Raw genomic sequence first — 15134 nt, 5'->3', positions numbered from 1 at the left:
CATAATCCATCCGATCATTTTTCTGGCCGACGCAATATTTGCTTGGTTATGCTCCCTAAACATTAGATCGTCGGACATCATTATTCCCAAATCCTTGACATGCTGTTTTTCTACTATGGGAAGATTCGATTGTGTTTTGTACCCTGTATTATGTTTCAGATCCTCATTTTTGCCATACCTGAAATTTATCACTGTTAAACATCATGTTATTTTCTGCTGCCCAATCGAAAACTTTGTTGACATCTGCTTGTAGTTTTTCAATGTCTTTCATTCCATTTTTGTGTCTTTTGGTCTGTGGCCCTCTCTCAATTTCTGTTGAACCAATCCTGTTTTCTGGCCCTGCATCTCTGTTTTGGTATGAATGTTTGTGTGCCTTCATTGTATATTTTGCAAAATTTGGCATACATTTAATTTACTTCCCTGTCTAGCAACAAGTCTGCCTAATTACTTATTAAAAAAAATTTGAAGTTCCCCATAGTGACCTCTCTCTCTTGAAATCAAGTTTATCAACTGTTTCAATGTCCCCATTTTCTGTGTGTGTGTGTTTGGAGGCTAAGCTTGCTGATACCATGTGTGTGTGTGTTTGGAGGCTAAGCTTGCTGATACCATGTGTGTGTGTGTGTGTGTGTTTGGAGGCTAAGCTCGCTGATACCATGTGTGTGTGTGTGTTTGGAGGCTAAGCTTGCTGATACCGTGTGTGTCTGTGTTTGGAGGCTAAGCTTGCTGATACCATGTATGTGTGTGTGTGTGTGTGTGTGTTTGGAGGCTAAGCTTGCTGATACCGTTTGTGTGTGTGTGTTTAGAGGCTAAGCTTGATGATACCATGTGTGTATTTGGAGGCTAAGCTTGCTGATACCATGTGTGTGTGTGTGTTTGGAGGCTAAGCTTGCTGATACCATGTGTGTGTGTGTGTGTTTGGAGGCTAAGCTTGCTGATACCATGTGTGTGTGTGTGTGTGTTTGGAGGCTAAGCTTGCTGATACCATGTGTGTGTGTGTGTTTGGAGGCTAAGCTTGCTGATACCGTTTGTGTGTGTGTGTGTGTGTTTAGAGGCTAAGCTTGCTGACACCATGTGTGTATTTGGAGGCTAAGCTTGCTGATACCATGTGTGTGTGTGTTTGGAGGCTAAGCTTGCTGATACCATGTGTGTGTGTGTGTTTGGAGGCTAAGTTTGCTAACACCGTGTGTGTACTCACCTGTTTAAATAATAATAGGGGTGTGTACCACCTCGGGTGCAATTGTAGGGACCCACAGCCTTGAAGAAAATAGAGTATTCAGAGAAGACCTTGTGGATTCTCACTGAACACTAATCTTTTCTTCTCCTATCACCCCTCTTATTTTGTTTTATGCTGTATTCTATTATATATCATATAAATACATAGCCAAATGGCAATATTTATTATATCTATACAAAAAGAAGACATCCACTTTATTTTTTTTCTCTCCTTTGTTTCTATGTGGATTTTGTTGTGACTAATGATTCTCCTCCTTCCCATCAACAGGTCTTCCTCACTGGGCTTGCTCGGCTTTTGTGTTACTGTGAGGGTGCCATCATCATTTACCCTTCAAGACTGACTCATGCTGGCATTGCATTTGTGGACTTCCCTTCACAGTAAACAGTCCTTCTCCATATGGTGATTGTCCAGGGCAAGCAGGGTGTGACTGCCATCTTGGAGAAGCAGGGTCTTTTAATATGAAGAATCTTCCGTCTTCTCTACTTACGCCAGCTTGTGCCGGCCTTGCATTCTTGTTACTTCATGGCCCTTGGGCCTTTTTTATTTATTTTACATAATAAATTTTTTTATTAATACCCGTGTTTCACAAGAGATCCTTAACATTTTAAGCACCAATTGTATTGACTAATGTACGTCTTGTAACCTTTAAGACATAAATAGACAAGACATAGATAAATGAGTGAATAATACTGAGTGACTAGGTTAGGGCGAGGAACATAGTTCAGTGTCTGGCTTTGGAAGAATGCCTACTGTTTTAGAAACCTTATTGCCATGATCATAATCGTATGGGTTAAAAAGCATTTGTTGTCACTCCTACACTGTGGCTTGTTGAGCTTGAAACCTTTGCTCCTTGTTCGTGTTACATCTGACCTTTTGAAGAAATTGTATGAATCAATATCCTCCAAATTGTTCAGTATTTTAAAGGTTTCGCTCTATTACTCTCTCATTTGCATATATCTAAGCATATAGATTAGATATAGATTTAGATTAGATTTTTTAGTCAGGTAAAGGTACATACATTGCAGATGAGTTACAAAGGGAAAGACATTGACTAGAGTTCACTAGCTCTATTGGAAGAGAAACGTCTGCAAGACAAGTGTGGGCAAAAATTAAGGTAGCAGCGGCTCACAACGACCCCCAACGGCTTCATTTTGTATCTTCTCCAACTTGCCCATCCTACCTTTACCAAAACAAGAAATGACAGGTGCAGCATAATCAATAAGAAATCTTACAGTACTCAAGTACATCATTCGTAGCACTTGGACTCCCACTCCTTTCCACAGCATGCCAAGGCCTTCAGAGGTTGTAATCTCTTCCGACATTGACTCAACAGTCTGTTCATCTCAGTTTCCAAACTCTCATAGGTATATCCAACATATATGCCTAAATATTTATATATATTAACTAGATTTTTACCGTTTATTTCCAATATAATGGGCCTCCGACTTCTACATTCAAACTTTAGTTTTGTCTTCATTAACCACTAGTCCCATGTGGTGACACTGGTTTCCGAAATTGTCCAACACTGTTTGAATCTTTGAAATATCTTTGCCCTGAAACAAAATATCATCAGCATATATGATTGGAGTTACCCAATTTGAGTATTTCTCAGATGCTATCTTATTCATTAGTACATTAAACAGGGTGAGACTCAACACTCCTCCCTGAGGTGTGCAGAGTTCTTGACCTTGATACCTTGAACCATACAACCTTGATACCACACCTGAGCCTTCCTTTCCTGAAGATAATCCCCTATCCAGCGCAATAATCTCCCTTCAACACCAAGACCAGCTAATTCATATAAAATAACCTCTTTGTTGGCTTTATCAAAAGCTCCTTATAAATCAATAAAAATTCTATAATAATCATTACCATTAGCTAGACATTTAATAATACAGTCAGAGGTACTTTTTCCTCTGAGGAACCCGAAAAATTATTAGACAGTTGATCACCTATTATATACAAAAGTTTATTTAAAATGATCCTCTCCATCATTTTACAAAAACACGAGGTTAAAGACACAGGTCTGTACTCTCCATTGGCTTTAGGGATAAGGATGATCATAGTTCTTTTTCATTTACTGGGAATTCTGCCCTCTTTATAACTAATATTAAAGAGGTCTAACAGCGGGCTTTTCGTCATAATGGCAAGTTCATTAAGTATTTCATAAGTTACTCCATCCTCCCCAGGGGGCGGTAGATTTCCCAACTTTAATCGCCGTTATTAGTTCTTCTCTGGTAATACCTGTGCAAGTGACATCACCACTGTTACCTGCTGTAAGTATAAAATCCTTTCTTAGATCTTTCCAAGAATCAAACGACTCTCTCGTTACAGCGGGTAATTAAATGAACTAAGTTTGGCAGCTTCCGCCAATTTATTTACGAGACCTTTTGCAATTCCTTACTGGTCAGGATGTGCAACAAAATTATGCTTTTTAGCCCTTATTTCATTTATGTCTTGCCAGATTTCCTTCAAGTTTGTTACTCCTAACTTTCTCTGCAAACTCCTGCCAATACTTGCTCCAAATTTCCTTTCTCTTCTCCGCACACTTTTATGGGGGGATGCTTTTCTATACCAGATGTTTTCCGGTTCAATGTTGCATTAAATACATCTACCTCCTTAATTAAATCTTAATAAAATGCTTCTGCCGAAACTGGCTTATAAGTATCATACCAAGACTTAATATGACCAACAAGACCCCTTAATTCTCCCTTATTAAACTTTAAGCTTTTCCTCTGAAGGCAGGCATGCTTTTTATCTAGTTTAAGCTGTATTTGTAATGCAAAATCTCTTAGCATTTCATCCACAGTAAGACAATTCTCCTCTATGCCCTCAGCATTTATCAAACAAGCATAATCTAATCTCCCTCCCCTCAGATGAGTAGGAGAGGGCTCGCCCAGCAGTTGAACATCTTCATGTTCAACATGTGCATCTTCATGTTCAGAATGTTACCATCCCTATCCCCAGTTTCCTGGAGTGCTACTATGTTAATATTCTCTCTAAGAGTATAATAGTGTACATCCACCGCTCTAGTTTTTAATCCATTAACGTTCCAAGATAATATTATCAATCTACTTTCATCCATGAACTCCGTAATATTTTTTCTTTCTCCTCACTTGCACAACTACTACTAACATCGAAGGTAATAGTATTCATATCTATTTTCTTTGTTATTTCTGTATACCTTTTTACTTTAACGAAGGTACCCCCCAGGTGTAGGGAGGAATGATCTTTTCCAGGTATATTTTGAAAATCAGCATCGTTTTGCCACGTACCGCTTCGGTGGGAAGGCAGTTCCATGAGTTAATAACTCTGTGGGTGAAAAAGTATCTCCTGTAACTGGTAACTGGCTATTCAGACGAAGGACTTCGGGTAGATGTAGTTTACATGGACCTGAACAACGGTCGTAGTCTGCTGTCTGCTCTGTGTCGAGGCTGTAGCGTCTTGGGTCGATTAGAACTGTACACGCCGAGTGCTACATTCTTGACTGGAGATTGTACTGTGTGCTATTCGATTGATTGATGAAGATTAAGCCACCCAAGAGGTGACACGGGCATGAATACCCCGTAAGTGGTGGCCCTTTTGAGCCATTACCAATATCAAGAGCTGATACTGGAGATCTGTGGAGGTGCGACTGCACCCTGCGTGACGGGAGATGTCTCCCGTGTGGTGTGTGCTATTCTGATTTATTTATAAAGATTAAGCCACCCAAGAGGTGGCACGGGCATGAATAGCCCGTAATGTGCTATTCTCAAGTCGCTTGCTTATGTACGGTGACGACACCTCACAGTAAGATATAGAAGGGTGGAAAACCGTTACCTGTAAATAGGGATAGGATTAATGCTTGTGTAATTAGTTATGCCATTATGATGATGAGATAATGGAGTATAAGGATTACTCGATCACTACATCACCTTCAACTATTACTAGGGGAACTATTCCATGGTCCAGCGATTTTCTGAAAAGGAGTTTCACTGGCAAGCATAGTGAATTAAGAGCATAAGAATAAAGGTAACTGCAGAAGGCCTATTGGCCCATACGAGGCAGCTCCTATCTATAACCACCCAAACCCACTCATATACATGTCCAACCCACGCTTGAAACAATCGAGGGACCCCACCTCCACCACGTTACGCGGTAATTGGTTCCACAAATCAACAACCCTGTTGCCAAACCAGTATTTACCCAAGTCTTTCCTAAATCTAAACTTATCCAATTTATACCCATTGTTTTGTGTTCTGTCATGTGTTGATACTTTTAATACCCTACTAATATCCCCTTTGTTATGTCCATTCATCCACTTGTAAACCTCTATCATATCACCCCTAACTCTTCGCTTTTCCAGTGAATGCAATTTAAGCTTTGTTAATCTTTCTTCATATAAAAGATTTCTATTTTGGGGAATTAACTTAGTCACCCTACTCTAGACACGTTCAAGTGAATTTATATTCATTCTATAATATGGCGACCAAAACTGAACTGCATAATGTAAATGGGGCCTAACCAGAGCAAGATATAGCTGAAGAACCACACCAGGTGTCTTGTTACTAACACTTCGATTAATAAATCCCAGTGTCCTATTTGCCTTATTACGAGCATTCATGCATTGATCCTTTTGTTTTAAATTCTTACTAATCATAACTCCCAGATCCCTTTCACAATCCGACTTTGCAATCTCAACACCATCTAGCTCGTATCTTGTAACTATTATCATTACCTAGTCTCAAAACTTTACATTTATCAGCATTAAACTGCATCTGTCAATCTTTTGACCATTTCAAAACCCTATTTAGATCAACTTGAAGTGATAGTGAGTCTTCTTCCGTGTTAATTTCCCTACCTATTTTTGTATCATCTGCAAATTTGCAAATGTTGATACTCAACATAAGAACACAAGAACACAAGAACAAAGGCAACTGCAGAAGGCCCACTGGCCCATACGAGGCAGCTCCTACCTACAACCACCCAATTAATTTGGCAGTTCCTTTACGACTTGGGACTTAAATCCATTTACACTTTGGGCTTCTGAGTCTTTTAGTTTGTCAATGCTCTTCCTGATTGTGTCGCGTGTAATTGGTATTTCTCTTAATTCATTCTCCTTACCTCCGACAAACATTTGTGTTGGTGATGGGATGTCATTCAAGCTTTCTAGTGTGAACACTGATGTTAGGTATTCATTGAGAGTGTTTGCCGCTCTTTTATGATACAACTTAAAATTGTTAGTCTCATCTTTTATGGGTCCTACGGAGTCAGTTCTTTGTTTGGGTTTTACTTCGTATATACTTGCCCGAAACGCTATGCGTATTAGTGGCTTTAGGTATTGTATTTTAAATTTTAAAATTTTGCCCCGAGGTGCGAGTTTATTGGGAGTACTTAGCTGTATCATTAGCAAGGTAATTAACTATAGTTTGCTGTCCTCCGTCCTTTAACAAATCCATTGACCCCTCCCCTAACCTGCCTATTTTGTGCAATAGTCGGTTTAGGATGATCCTTTCAAGCATCTTCCAAGTGCATTACATGAGACTGATAGGTCTATAATTGCCAGGGTCATTGGGTTTCGGTATTGGGACCATTATTGCATGTTTCCATTGTGTGGGCAACACTCCACATAGGAATGACTTGTTAAACAGGTGGAGTAGTGGATTGCCAGACACTTCACACAGTGCATTGAGTATGTCGTAGGTGACGCCATCTTCACCAGGTGCTGTACTTTTACCCTTTTCATAGCCCCCTTTACTTCCTTGGCTGTAATTGGTTCCCCATACTCGTCATCACTTGATTGTGCTCTTGTTATCCTAATCCTTCTGTCATTATGTCGGAGGAGCTGTTCCCTGCTTACTTCTGCAGGGAGGGAGGAGGATGATGCTGCATCACTCCACTTGTGAATTAGTTCTTCAGCCTTACCCTGGGGGTCGTTGTGAGCCGCAGGCCGGGCTCTGCTCCCCTTAGCTACCTTAATTTTTGCCCACACTTGTCTTGCAGACGTTTCTCTTCCAATAGAGCTAGTGAACTATAGTCATTGTCTTTCCCTTTGTAACTCATCTGCAATGTATGTACCTTTACCTGACTAAAAAATCTAATCTAAATCTATATCTAATCTATATGCTTATATATGCAAATGAGAGAGTAATAGAGCGAAACCTTTAAAATACTGAACAATTTGGAGGATATTGATTCATACAATTTCTTCAAAAGGTCAGATGTAACACGAACAAGGAGCAAAGGTTTCAAGCTCAACAAGCCACAGTGTAGGAGTGACAACAAATGCTTTTTAACCCATACGATTATGATCATGGCAATAAGGTTTCTAAAACAGTAGGCATTCTTCCAAAGCCAGACACTGTACTATGTTCCTCGCCCTAACCTAGTCACTCAGTATTATTCACTCATTTATCTATGTCTTGTCTATTTATGTCTTAAAGGTTACAAGACGTACATTAGTCAATACAATTGGTGCTTAAAATGTTAAGGATCTCTTGTGAAACACGGGTATTAATAAAAAAAATTATTATTTAAAATAAATAAAAAAGGCCCAAGGGCCATGAAGTAACAAGAATGCAAGGCCGGCACAAGCTGGCGTAAGTAGAGAAGACGGAAGATTCTTCATATTAAAAGACCCTGCTTCTCCAAGATGGCAGTCACACCCTGCTTGCCCTGGACAATCACCATATGGAGAAGGACTGTTTACTGTGAAGGGAAGTCCACAAATGCAATGCCAGCATGAGTCAGTGTTGAAGGGTAAACGATGATGGCACCCTCACAGTAACACAAAAGCCGAGCAAGCCCAGTGAGGAAGACCTGTTGATGGGAAGGAGGAGAATCATTAGTCACAACAAAATCCACATAGAAACAAAGGAGAGAAAAAAAATAAAGTGGATGTCTTCTTTTTGTATAGACATAATAAATATTGCCATTTGGCTATGTATTTATATGATGTATAATAGAATACAGCATAAAACAAAATAAGAGGGGTGATAGGAGAAGAAAAGATTAGTGTTCAGTGAGAATCCACAAGGTCTTCTCTGAATACTCTATTTTCTTCAAGGCTGTGGGTCCCTACAATTGCACCAGAGGTGGTACACACCCCTATTATTATTTAAACAGGTGAGTACACACACGGTGTTAGCAAACTTAGCCTCCAAACACACACACACACATGGTATCAGCAAGCTTAGCCTCCAAACACACACACACATGGTATCAGCAAGCTTAGCCTCCAAATACACACATGGTATCAGCAAGCTTAGCCTCTAAACACACACACACACACACAAACGGTATCAGCAAGCTTAGCCTCCAAACACACACACACACACACACACACACACACACATACATGGTATCAGCAAGCTTAGCCTCCAAACACAGACACACACGGTATCAGCAAGCTTAGCCTCCAAACACACACACACACATGGTATCAGCAAGCTTAGCCTCCAAACACACACACACACACACACATGGTATCAGCAAGCTTAGCCTCCAAACACACACACACACACACACACATGGTATCAGCAAGCTTAGCCTCCAAACACACACACACATGGTATCAGCAAGCTTAGCCTCCAAACACACACACACAGAAAATGGGGACATTGAAACAGTTGATAAACTTGATTTCAAGAGAGAGAGGTCACTATGGGGAACTTCAAATTTTTTTTAATAAGTAATTAGGCAGACTTGTTGCTAGACAGGGAAGTAAATTAAATGTATGCCAAATTTTGCAAAATATACAATGAAGGCACACAAACATTCATACCAAAACAGAGATGCAGGGCCAGAAAACAGGATTGGTTCAACAGAAATTGAGAGAGGGCCACAGACCAAAAGACACAAAAATGGAATGAAAGACATTGAAAAACTACAAGCAGATGTCAACAAAGTTTTCGATTGGGCAGCAGAAAATAACATGATGTTTAACAGTGATAAATTTCAGGTATGGCAAAAATGAGGATCTGAAACATAATACAGGGTACAAAACACAATCGAATCTTCCCATAGTAGAAAAACAGCATGTCAAGGATTTGGGAATAATGATGTCCGACGATCTAATGTTTAGGGAGCATAACCAAGCAAATATTGCGTCGGCCAGAAAAATGATCGGATGGATTATGAGAACTTTCAAATCCAGGGATCCCATCACAATGGTTGTACTCTTCAAGTCACTTATGTTGTCCCGTCTCGAGTACTGGTCAGTATTCACTTTCCCCTTCAGAGCACGGTTGCACGGTTGTTCCTGCCGGAACAACCGTGGACATCTTCAGGAGAAAACTGGACTGTTTTCTAAGAGAAGTTCCGGATCAGCCGGGATGTTGTGGGTATGTGGCCCTGCGGGCCGCTCCAAGCAACAGCCTGGTGGACCAAACTCTCACAAGTCGAGCCTGGCCTCAGGCCGGGCTTGGGGATTAGAAGAGCAGAACCCCATCAAGCAGGTATCAAAATAGAAAGAAGCCAAACCCCCAATCATACCAGCGATACAAAGATGCGAGAAACAACTATACAGCAGTAAGGGAAGAGGCAGAAAGAAATTTTTAAAAAGGGATAATGGATAAATGTAAAACAGAATTGGGCCTATTCTACAAATTCATAAACAACAAATTGCAGGTAAAGGATAATATCCAGAGGTTGAAAATAGGAAACAGATTCACAGAAAATGATAATGCAATGTGTGAAACATTAAACCAAAAGTTCCAAAGTGTGTTTATACAAAATGAAATCTTAAGAGAACCAGACACAATAAGAATTTCTGAGAACATCATAGAGCATATAGAGGTGTCTTGAGATGAAGTGGAAAATATGCTAAAGTAGCTAAGTAAGAACAAAGCAGTTGGTCCAGATAGAGTTTCACCATGGGTTCTGAGAGAATGTGCATCTGAGCTCAGCCTTCCACTTCACCTGATCTTTCAGGCATCCCTGTGTATAGGAGTCATAGCAAACATGTGGAAAAAGGCTAACATAGTTCCAATCTACAAAAGTGGCAACAGGGAAGACCCCACCCCTCTCAGTTATAGACCTGAATCATTGACAAGTGTAACAGTGAAAGGATTGAAAAAAAAAAAAAAAATAATAAAAACTAAATGGGTAGAACACCTTGAGAGAAACTATATAATATCACACAGACAGTATTGTTTTCGATCTGGAAGATCCTGTGTATCGAATTTACTCAGTTTCTATGATTGAACCACAGAGATTTTAAAGGAAAAAGGTAGTTGGGTTGACTGTATCTATCTAGACATAAAAAAGGCTTTCGACAGAGTTCCACATAAGAGGTTGTTCTGGAAACTAGAAAATTTTGGATGGGTGACAGGTAAGCTTCTAACATGGATGAAAAATTTTCTGACTGATAGAAAAATGAGGGCAGTAATCAGAGGCAATCGGACTGGAGAAGTGTCACAAGTGGAGTACCACAGTACATGCACCAGAAATGTTAATTGTCTACATAAATGATCTACCAGTTGGAATACAGAATTATATAAACATGTTTGCTGATGATGATAAGATAATGGGATAGATAAGAAATTTAGATGATTGTCATGCCCTTCAAGAAGACCTGGACAAAATAAGTATATGGAGCACCACTTGGCAAATGAAATTTAATGTGAATAAATGCCATGTTATGGAATGTGGAATAGAACATAGATCCCACACAACCTACAAATTATGTGAGAAATCTTTATATAATTCTGATAAAAGAAAGAGGTCTAGGGTTGATTCTAGATAGAAAACTATCACTTGAGGCCCACACAAAGAACGTTGTGTGAGGAGCCTATGCCACGCTTTCTAACTTCAGAATTTTGTTTAAATACATGGATGGCGAAATACTAAAGAAATTGTTCACGAGTTTTGTTCGGCCAAAGCTAGAATATGCAGCGGTTGTGTGGTGCCCATATCTTAAGAAGCACATCAACAAACTGGAAAAGGTGCAAAAACATGCTACTAAGTGGCTCCCAGAACTAAAGGGCAAGAGCTATGTGGAGAGGTCAGAGGCATTAAATATGCCAAAACTAGAAGACAACAAAAAGAGGCGATAAAATCACTATGTACAAAATAGTAACAGGAATTGATAAAATCAATAGGGAAGATTTCCCGAGACCTGGAACTTCAAGAACAAAAGGTCATTGATTTAAACTAACTAAACAAAGATGCCAAAGAAATATAAAAAAATTTCCTTTCGAAAAAACAGAGTGGTACACGGTTGGAACAAGTTAAGTGAGAAGGTGGTGGCGGCCAAGACCGTCAGTAGTTTCAAAGCATTATGTGACAAAGAGTGCTGGGTAGACGGGACACCACGAGCGTAGCTCTAATCCTGTAACTACACTTAGGTAACTACATTTGGTGTCAGCAAGCTTACCGTCGAAACACACACAAACAGCCTGCCTATTATTCAAGGCCTTCTCTGAGTACTCTCTATTTTCTTCTCTGAGGCAATGGGTCCCTAATCTTGCACCAGAGGTGGTACAACTTTTAAGTTTTTAACTACTGCACTGAGCACCTGATTTTGGCAAAGACTTCTTAGTGCAATTGTCAAGGACATAGTTCTGGTATTTTTTTGTTTATAAATATTCAGGTATAGTTAATGTCAAAATGTTTCAAAACTCAACAATTTATATTTCAAAACAAAAAAAGTAATGAAAACATTACAAAACATTAAAATATAGCCTAATTAATTCATTAATAAAATAGCACAACTCTCAGAATGTCTAAAGGTGCTTTGAGCAATGAAGTAGTTAATTTTATATATATAATATTATATATATAATATATATTTACCTGTGACTACTGCTTAGCCAAAATTTGATCTCTGTGAAAATTGGTCTCGTCATTGCTAGGAGATATTTTAAGACCATGATTTGCTGTGGATGGCACTGTAGTCTTCAAGTCATCAATCTAAAAATAGAGGTAATCTTTTAAAATGTAAATTTTGTATAAAAAAATGCAAAAATAAATTGCAAGAATAATATGAAGTTATTATACAATTTTTGTTTAATTATTTAAATATTTGTGAGACATTATTAAGAAATGTATGAAGTACAGATTCTCTAAGACCTGATATGTATCTGCTTATGTTCCACCACATTACATTCAGGGCTGAAGAGAAAACACAGCCAGTAAGGTAATGATCACTTAGGATGGACTGGGATGCTACATGTAGGTGGGGGCTAAGCTGCGTGAGGCTAGGATGCCCAGCCTGCCTTGTCTAGGCTGGGCTGGGCTAGGCAACACTAGGAAGGAGTCAACAAATCTCTGGAGTGCCTTACTTTTCCTGATATCCTTAAAAAAGCAAGAATGATGCCATTTTATAAAGGAGGCGAGACAGCTGAAATAAACAATTAGAGAAAAATATCAAATCTACTTATACTTTCAAAAATATTTGATTTTTTTTTTTTACAAACATCTCTTCCTACTTTGTAAAATTCAACATGAATACAAACACACACACACATCCCTAGGAAGCAGCCCATAGCAGCTGTCTAACTCCCAGGTACTTATTTACTGTTAGGTGAACCAGATATAGAGAATAACCACAAAATCTTGTAAAGCCACTAGTACACGCAGCATTTCAGGCAGGATATATAATATTAATATTATATATATATATATATATATATATATATATATATATATATATATATATATATATATATATATATAAACTGAAAACTCACACCCCAGAAGTGACTCGAACCCATATGCTATGCCCAAGATTACCATCCGAGTGCCAGCGGGGAAGTGGGTCAAATAGCCTCGGCTATCACTTCCTTATGTCTGGTCGTGATGGTCAAGCGGATTAAGGCGTCCCTGTTCATACCAGTTGAGTTGCTCCTGGCAGTATTGGGTTCGAGTCACTTCTGGGGTGTGAGTTTTCAGTTGCATATTGTCCTGGGGACCATTCAGGCTTGTTCGCATTTGTGTTCCTCACGTGTTGCCCCAAAAATGAGGTGATTTGATAAAATGCTATGCCCAAGAATACCATCCGAGTGCCAGCGGGGAAGTGTGTCAAATAGCCTCGGCTATCACTTCCTTATGTCTGGTCGTGATGGTCAAGCGGATTAAGGCGTCCCTGTACATACCAGTTGCGTTGCTCCTGGCAGTATGGGTTCGAGTCACTTCTGGGATGTGAGTTTTCAGTTGCATATTGTCCTGGGGACCATTCAGGCTTGTTCGCATATATATATATATATATATATATATATATATATATATATATATATATATATATATATATATTATATATATATATATATATATATATATTATATATATATATATATATATTATATATATATATATATATATATATATATATTATATATATATATATATATTATATATATATATATATATATATATATATATATATATATATATATATATATATATGAATACATACATACGGGACAAAGAGCCAGAGCTCAACCACCGCAAGCACAACTAGGTGAGTGTACACACACACACATTATTTATATATATATATATATATATATATATATATATATATATATATATATATATACATATATATATATATATATATATATATATATATATATATATATATATATATATGTCGTACCTAATAGCCAGAACGCACTTCTCAGCCTACTATTCAAGGCCCGATTTGCCTAATAAGCCAAGTTTTCATGAATTAATGTTTTTTCGTCTACCTAACCTACCTAACCTAACCTAACCTAGCTTTTTTTGGCTACCTAACCTAACCTTACCTATAAATATAGGTTAGGTTAGGTTAGGTAGGGTTGGTTAGGTTCGGTCATATATCTACATTAATTTTAACTCCAATAACAAAAATTGACCTCATACATAGAGAAAAGGGTTGCTTTATCATTTCATAAGAAAAAAATTATAGTAAATATATTAATTCAGGAAAACTTGGCTTATTAGGCAAATCGGGCCTTGAATAGTAGGCTGAGAAGTGAGTTCTGGCTACTAGGTACGACATATATATATATATATATATATATAATATATATATATATATGTCGTACCTAGTAGCCAGAACGCACTTCTCAGCCTACTATTCAAGGCCAGATTTGCATAATAAGCCAAGTTTTCATGAATTAATGTTTTTTCGACTACCTAACCTACCTAACCTAACTTTTTCGGATACCTAACCTAACCTAACCTATAAAGATAGGTTAGGTTAGGTTAGGTAGGGTTGGTTAGGTTCGGTCATATATCTACGTTAATTTTAACTCCAATAAAAAAAAATTGACCTCATACATAATGAAATGGGTAGCTTTATCATTTCATAAGAAAAAAATTAGAGAAAATATATTAATTCAGGAAAACTTGGCTTATTAGACAAATCGGGCATTGCATAGTAGGCTGAGAAGTGCGTTCTGGCTACTAGGTACGACATATATATATATATATTATATATATATATATATATATATATATATATATATATATATATATATATATATATATATATATATATATATATATATATATATATATGAGTGTCAGACGATGGAGGAATGATTTTTTTTTAATTTAATTTATATAAAAAATTATTCCTTCTGAAGATGTATTAATATATGAAAGTACTTAAGGAAATTCCTGTTTCAATTCTTCCTCCGTGGTCTGACACTGTCACATTTTTCATCGTGTTAATTTTTGTGATTTACACACACGTGGCATGTTTACACACACATTATTTATATTATATATATATATATATATATATATATATATATAACTGAAAACTCACACCCCAGAAGTGACTCGAACCCATACTCCCACAACTGGTATGTACAGGGACGCCTTAATCCGCTTGACCATCACGACCGGACATAAGGAAGTGATAGCCGAGGCTATTTGAACCACTTCCCCGCCGGCACTCGGATGGTAATCTTGGGCATAGCATTTTATCAAA

General features: G+C 38.0%; 1 long non-coding RNA gene across 2 annotated transcripts in view; it reads right to left on the bottom strand.

Annotated features, from left to right (window-relative positions):
* Positions 1–7724: 7724 nt before the first annotated feature.
* The window catches only part of LOC138357165 (uncharacterized), a 9858-nt gene continuing 2448 nt past the window's right edge, over positions 7725–15134 (bottom strand). The window contains exons 2-4 of one of the 2 annotated variants that reach the window (XR_011224844.1): positions 12496–12554; positions 12008–12124; positions 7725–8032 (exon numbers count right to left, since the gene is read on the bottom strand). This is a non-coding gene — a long non-coding RNA (uncharacterized lncRNA). The remainder of the gene's footprint in view (positions 8033–12007; positions 12125–12495; positions 12555–15134) is intronic. The other variant, XR_011224843.1, reaches the window with a different exon arrangement.

Source organism: Procambarus clarkii, chromosome 76 (assembly GCF_040958095.1).
Source record: "Procambarus clarkii isolate CNS0578487 chromosome 76, FALCON_Pclarkii_2.0, whole genome shotgun sequence".
Taxonomy (NCBI): domain Eukaryota; kingdom Metazoa; phylum Arthropoda; class Malacostraca; order Decapoda; family Cambaridae; genus Procambarus; species Procambarus clarkii.
The sequence above is the reverse complement of the archived record's forward strand: the minus strand, read 5'-3'. Positions and strand labels throughout refer to the sequence as shown.